The sequence below is a fragment of the Nerophis ophidion genome, linkage group LG24 (assembly GCF_033978795.1).
Source record: "Nerophis ophidion isolate RoL-2023_Sa linkage group LG24, RoL_Noph_v1.0, whole genome shotgun sequence".
NCBI lineage: Eukaryota > Metazoa > Chordata > Actinopteri > Syngnathiformes > Syngnathidae > Nerophis > Nerophis ophidion.
In genome coordinates, this window is record NC_084634.1 from 21,066,197 (window position 1) to 21,071,987 (window position 5,791).

Below are 5,791 nucleotides of genomic sequence, written 5' to 3' on the forward strand. Positions count from 1 at the left end.
GATTTATGTGACGACTTGTCCAGGGTGTACGCCACCTTCCGCCCGAATGCAGCTCCAGCACCCCCCGCTACCCTGAAAGGGGTAAGTGGTAGAAAATAGATGGAAGGATGGAAAATAGATAAACATATACCAAAGACTATAAAAATGGGAGCCATTACCTCCCTGATTGGCACTCAGCATCAAACGTTGGAATTGGGGGTTAAATCCCCAAAAATGATTCCCGGGCGCGGCCAACGCTGCTGCTCACTGCTCCGCTCACCTCCCAGGGGGTGAACAAGGAGATGGGTCAAACGCAGAGGACACATTTCACCACACCTGGTCTTTATGACAATCATTGGTGCTTTAATTTTTACTTAACTGATAAACTTCTGTAATATTAAAAGAAAACTGATTTTGTTTTATACAAGTGATAAAAGTAAAAGTAAAAAGTACAAAAAAGTAAAAAAAAAAAGTAGATGTAATAAAAGTAAATAGAGTGACAGGACAAGACAGATATAAAAAATGAAAACTTTTATTATTTTTTTAATCGATTAAGAATCATAAAAAAAAAATAATCGTGATTCGTTAGAAAATCTTTTTTTTTTTTTTTACACCCCTGGTAATCAATTTAGCGCGTTATCAAAATCGGCAACACACGGAAATAAAGAGTTGTCTTTTATTGGTATAATTCCGCACACATTCTATATGCAAATATCCATTTTGCATGTCGGAGTTGACGCTTGACAAGGACCGCAGATGGATGCATCACAAAGGAGACGCGAGTAATCCGAGGGGAGAAATGTCACTCTGGATCCCGCTGCCTTTTTTTTCGTTGTTGTTGCATTGATTGGACAGAGACATAATTAGAAGTGGCAGAAAGGCAATCAATAACAATCCGGCGGGCGAGCCACAGGCAGGACTGCAGAGTAGTGAGTAGACCACCGCGTCGCTCACGCAAACACATGTCGAGGTGCTTGAGCGAGGGGCTGGGATTGGACGCGTGACGGACGCGGCACAAGTGATGCAACACTCATCCATGCGTTGCTCGCTCGCTCTCTGCAGTTGAGTGTGAGGACTCCCGAGCGCATTGTGGGAAGGCGTCGGGCCTGAGCATCCGCCGTGTCGTGCTGGCATATGTTGTGACTCTCGCAGCGACACCTCGGTCCTCTCCATAGAACTGAACGGATGGGAGCGTAAAAACCAAGCCAGAAAATGTTGGCTGCATGTGCAAGCTCATCTCAAATGGAAGCTGTACAAAAGTATGTGAAAAAGTCACTTGGCAAAGTAAAATTCAGCACAACCGTTTTAACAAAAGATTCTACTCCACATAATGGTTTCGATATATATATATATATACACACAGTTGTGATCAAAATTATTCAACCCCCACACAATTTTGGTGTTTTAGGGAGTTGCACATCAATCAATCAATCAATCAATGTTTATTTATATAGCCCCAAATCACAAATGTCTCAAAGGACTGCACAAATCATTACGACTACAACATCCTCGGAAGAACCCACAAAAGGGCAAGGAAAACTCACACCCAGTGGGCAGGGAGAATTCACATCCAGTGGGACGCCAGTGACAATGCTGACTATGAGAAACCTTGGAGAGGACCTCAGATGTGGGCAACCCCCCCTCTCTAGGGGACCGAAAGCAATGGATGTCGAGCGGGTCTAACATGATACTGTGAAAGTTCAATCCATAGTGGCTCCAACACAGCCGCGAGAGTTCAGTTCAAGCGGATCCAAGACAGCAGCGAGAGTCCCGTCCACAGGAAACCATCTCAAGCGGATCAGCAGCGTAGAGATGTCCCCAACCGATACAGGCGAGCGGTCCATCCTGGGTCCCGACGAGCGGTCCATCCTGGGTCTCGACTCTGGACAGCCAGTACTTCATCCATGGTCATCGGACCGGACCCCCTCCACAAGGGAGGGGGGGACATAGGAGAAAGAAAAGAAGCGGCAGATCAACTGGTCTAAAAAGGAGGTCTATTTAAAGGCTAGAGTATACAGATGAGTTTTAAGGTGAGACTTAAATGCTTCTACTGAGGTAGCATCTCGAACTGTTACCGGGAGGGCATTCCAGAGTACTGGAGCCCGAATGGAAAACGCTCTATAGCCCGCAGACTTTTTTTGGGCTCTAGGAATCACTAATAAGCCGGAGTCTTTTGAACGCAGATTTCTTGCCGGGACATACGGTACAATACAATCGGCAAGATAGGATGGAGCTAGACCGTGTAGTATTTTATACGTAAGTAGTAAAACCTTAAAGTCACATCTTAAGTGCACAGGAAGCCAGTGCAGGTGAGCCAGTACAGGCGTAATGTGATCAAACTTTCTTGTTCTTGTCAAAAGTCTAGCAGCCGCATTTTGTACCAGCTGTAATCTTTTAATGCTAGACATGGGGAGACCCAAAAATAATACGTTACAGTAATCGAGACGAGACGTAACAAACGCATGGATAATGATCTCGGCGTCTTTAGTGGACAAAATGGAGCGAATTTTAGCGATATTACGGTGATGAAAGAAGGCCGTTTTAGTAACGCTTTTAATGTGTGACTCAAAGGAGAGAGTTGGGTCGAAGATAATACCCAGATTTTTTACAGAGTCACCTTGTTTTATTATTTGGTTGTCAAATGTTAAAGTTGTATTATTAAATAGAGGTCGGTGTCTAGCAGGACCGATAATCAGCATTTCCGTTTTTTTGGTATTAAGTTGCAAAAAGTTAGCGGACATCCATTGTTTAATTTCATTAAGACACGCTTCCAACTGACTACAGTCCGGCGTGTTGGTCAGCTTTAGGGGCATGTAGAGTTGGGTGTCATCAGCATAACAGTGAAAGCTAATACCGTATTTGCGTATGACGTCACCCAGCGGCAGCATGTAGATGCTGAAGAGTACAGGGCCAAGGACCGAACCCTGGGGAACTCCGCACGTTACCTTAACATAGTCCGAGGTCACACAGTTATGGGAGACGCACTGCATCCTATCAGTAAGATAAGAGTTAAACCATTAGAGGGCTGAGTCTGACATACCAATTCGTGTTTTGATACACTCTAATAAAATATTATGATCGATGGTATCGAAAGCAGCGCTAAGATCGAGGAGCAGCAACATAGATGACGCATCAGAGTCCATCGTTAGCAATAGATCATTAGTCAATTTTGCGAGGGCTGTCTCAGTCGAGTGATTTGCCCTGAAACCGGATTGAAAGGTTTCACATAGATTGTTAAACGCTAAGTGTTCATTTAGCTGCTCTGCAACAATTTTTTCGAGGATTTTCGAAATAAAGGGAAGGTGAGACACCAGTCGGTAGTTTACCATGAGGTCAGGATCGAGGTTAGGTCTTTTAAGGAGAGGATGAATAACCGCTTTTTTGAATGCAAGGGGAACAGTGCCCGAGGAAAGTGATAAGTTTATAATATTTAGCACTGATGGACCTAATAATACAAAAAGCTCCTTAATAAGTTTCCCAGGAAGTGGGTCAAGTAAACATGTTGTTTGTTTTATTCCATTTACACGTTGTAACAATCCTTCTAATGTTATTTCATCAAAACAAGAGAAACTATTGTGGATATTTGCAGTATCCGCCGTATATACAATCGTATCTGTGTTACTATAACCCAGTTGTAGCTGGGACGCATTGTCTTTAATCTCCTTTCTAATAAGTTCAATTTTCTTATTAAAGAACTTCATAAAGTCATCTGCCGAATGGGTGGAGCCACTGGAAGGAGTCCCTTGTTGGGTTAGCAATGCTACTGTACTAAACAAAAATTTTGGATCGTTTTTATTAATGCGGATGATATTTGAGTAATAATTAGTTTTAGCTAAGGTAAGCATGCGTTTATAAGTTATTAAACTATCACTCCATGCTTGATGGTGCACCTCAAGTTTAGTCGTGCGCCATTTGCGTTCCAGCTTTCTACATAATAATTTCTGAGCTCTAGTTTCTTCAGTAAACCATGGCATACGCCTTTTTGGAGCCTTTTTTAACTTCAGCGGTGCTATACTATCAATGGTTTCGCGCAGGGCGTTGTTAAAGTTGTTAGTGAGGTTATCAATAGAGCCCACATACTTTGGGAACGGTGCCATTACCGAGGGCAGTAGGTCCGCAAGAGTCGTCGTTGTGGCAGCATTAATGTTGCGGCTGCTTTAGCAGTTATTATTATTATTAGTTTGACGAACATGCGTCTGAACTTCGAATTTTATAAGGTAATGATCGGACAATACTTTAGTATACGGGAGTATCGTAACTTTGGAAACGGTGATACCTCTGACAAGCACTAGGCCTATCGTATTACTGCTGCGATGCGTCGGTTCATTTATTATTTGTGTAAGACCACAGCTATCAATTATAGTCTGGAGCGCCACGCACGGTGGGTCCAATGGGGTATTCATATGGATATTAAAGTCCCCCATTATAATTATATTATCGGCGTGCGTCACTAGATCAGCAACAAACTCTGAGAATTCACTAATAAAGTCCGAATCGGGCCCTGGGGGGCGGTAGATAACGACCAGGCACAGAGGCAGAGGTGTGGCAGACTTCATAGAAAGCACCTCAAACGATTTATATTTATTATTTAAGTTAGGACTAAAGTTAAAGTTTTCGTTGTATATTAGTGCGACACCCCCTCCCCTTTTGAGGTGACGGGCAATATGCGCATTCGTATAGTTAGGAGGGGATGCCTCATTTATCGCAAAAAAGACACATTTATTCCGTATTTTGTTTATAGTCATATCAAATAAAGATGTGTCAAATAGACAAATGCAACTTAAATTGTAACACTGTATTTTACCAAATACCAAAAAAGGACATTTTTCTTAATACCTCATTGACAAAATTATTCAACCCCCTAGTTACATGCATCTTTAGTACTTAGTAGAACACCCTTTGGCAGTAATTACATCCTTCAAACGTGATACATAACCGGACACAAGCTTCTTGCAACAATCTACAGGTATTTTAACCCATTTCTCTTGGGCAAAGGCCTCCAGTTCATTCATATTCTTGGGCTTGCGTGCTGCAACTGCCTTCTTCAAGTCCCACCACAGGTTTTCTATAGGATTTAGGTCTGGAGACTGTGAAGGCCACTCCAAAAGTCTTCCAGCCCTTCTTCAGCAACCACTCTGATGTTGATTTGGAGGTATGCTTGGGATCGTTATCCTGTTGGAAGGTCCAACGTCTCCCAAGCCTCAGCTTCGTCACTGACTTCATGACATTTGCAGCTAATATATCCTGCTAGGAAATAGAATTCATAATGCTTTGAACGCGCTGGAGACATTTGCGCGTCCTGTGATTGGATACTCGCCGTTAGCGCATGAATTTGAGAACAAACAGATTTGAGAGACAGTTGCGATGGCCAATCAGATCAAACATTGACAGTAGATGTTCTGTTACAACTAAACATTGTAAACTGTTGTTGTTAAAGTGTGTCCTGCTTGTCATTTAATTAACATTGTTACATGTGTTTTTGTCGCCATCAGGGCAGTTAATGTGTATTTGAGAAGTGTGTACTTGGAATCAAACTTTATCGACAGGAAAATGCATAAGCCAAGCAGAGAAATTTACAGTATATGTTTTAATTGCTGATGCGATTTACAGTATATGTGTATATATATATATATATATATATATATATATATATATATATATATATATATATATATATATATATATATATATATATATATATATATATATGTTAATTAGATTATCCAAAGAATAGTGCTCAATACCGTGGTAGAGCGCAATATATGTGTGTGGGGTTCCCTCAATCTCCTGATGATTGGAACCCCTCATGAAA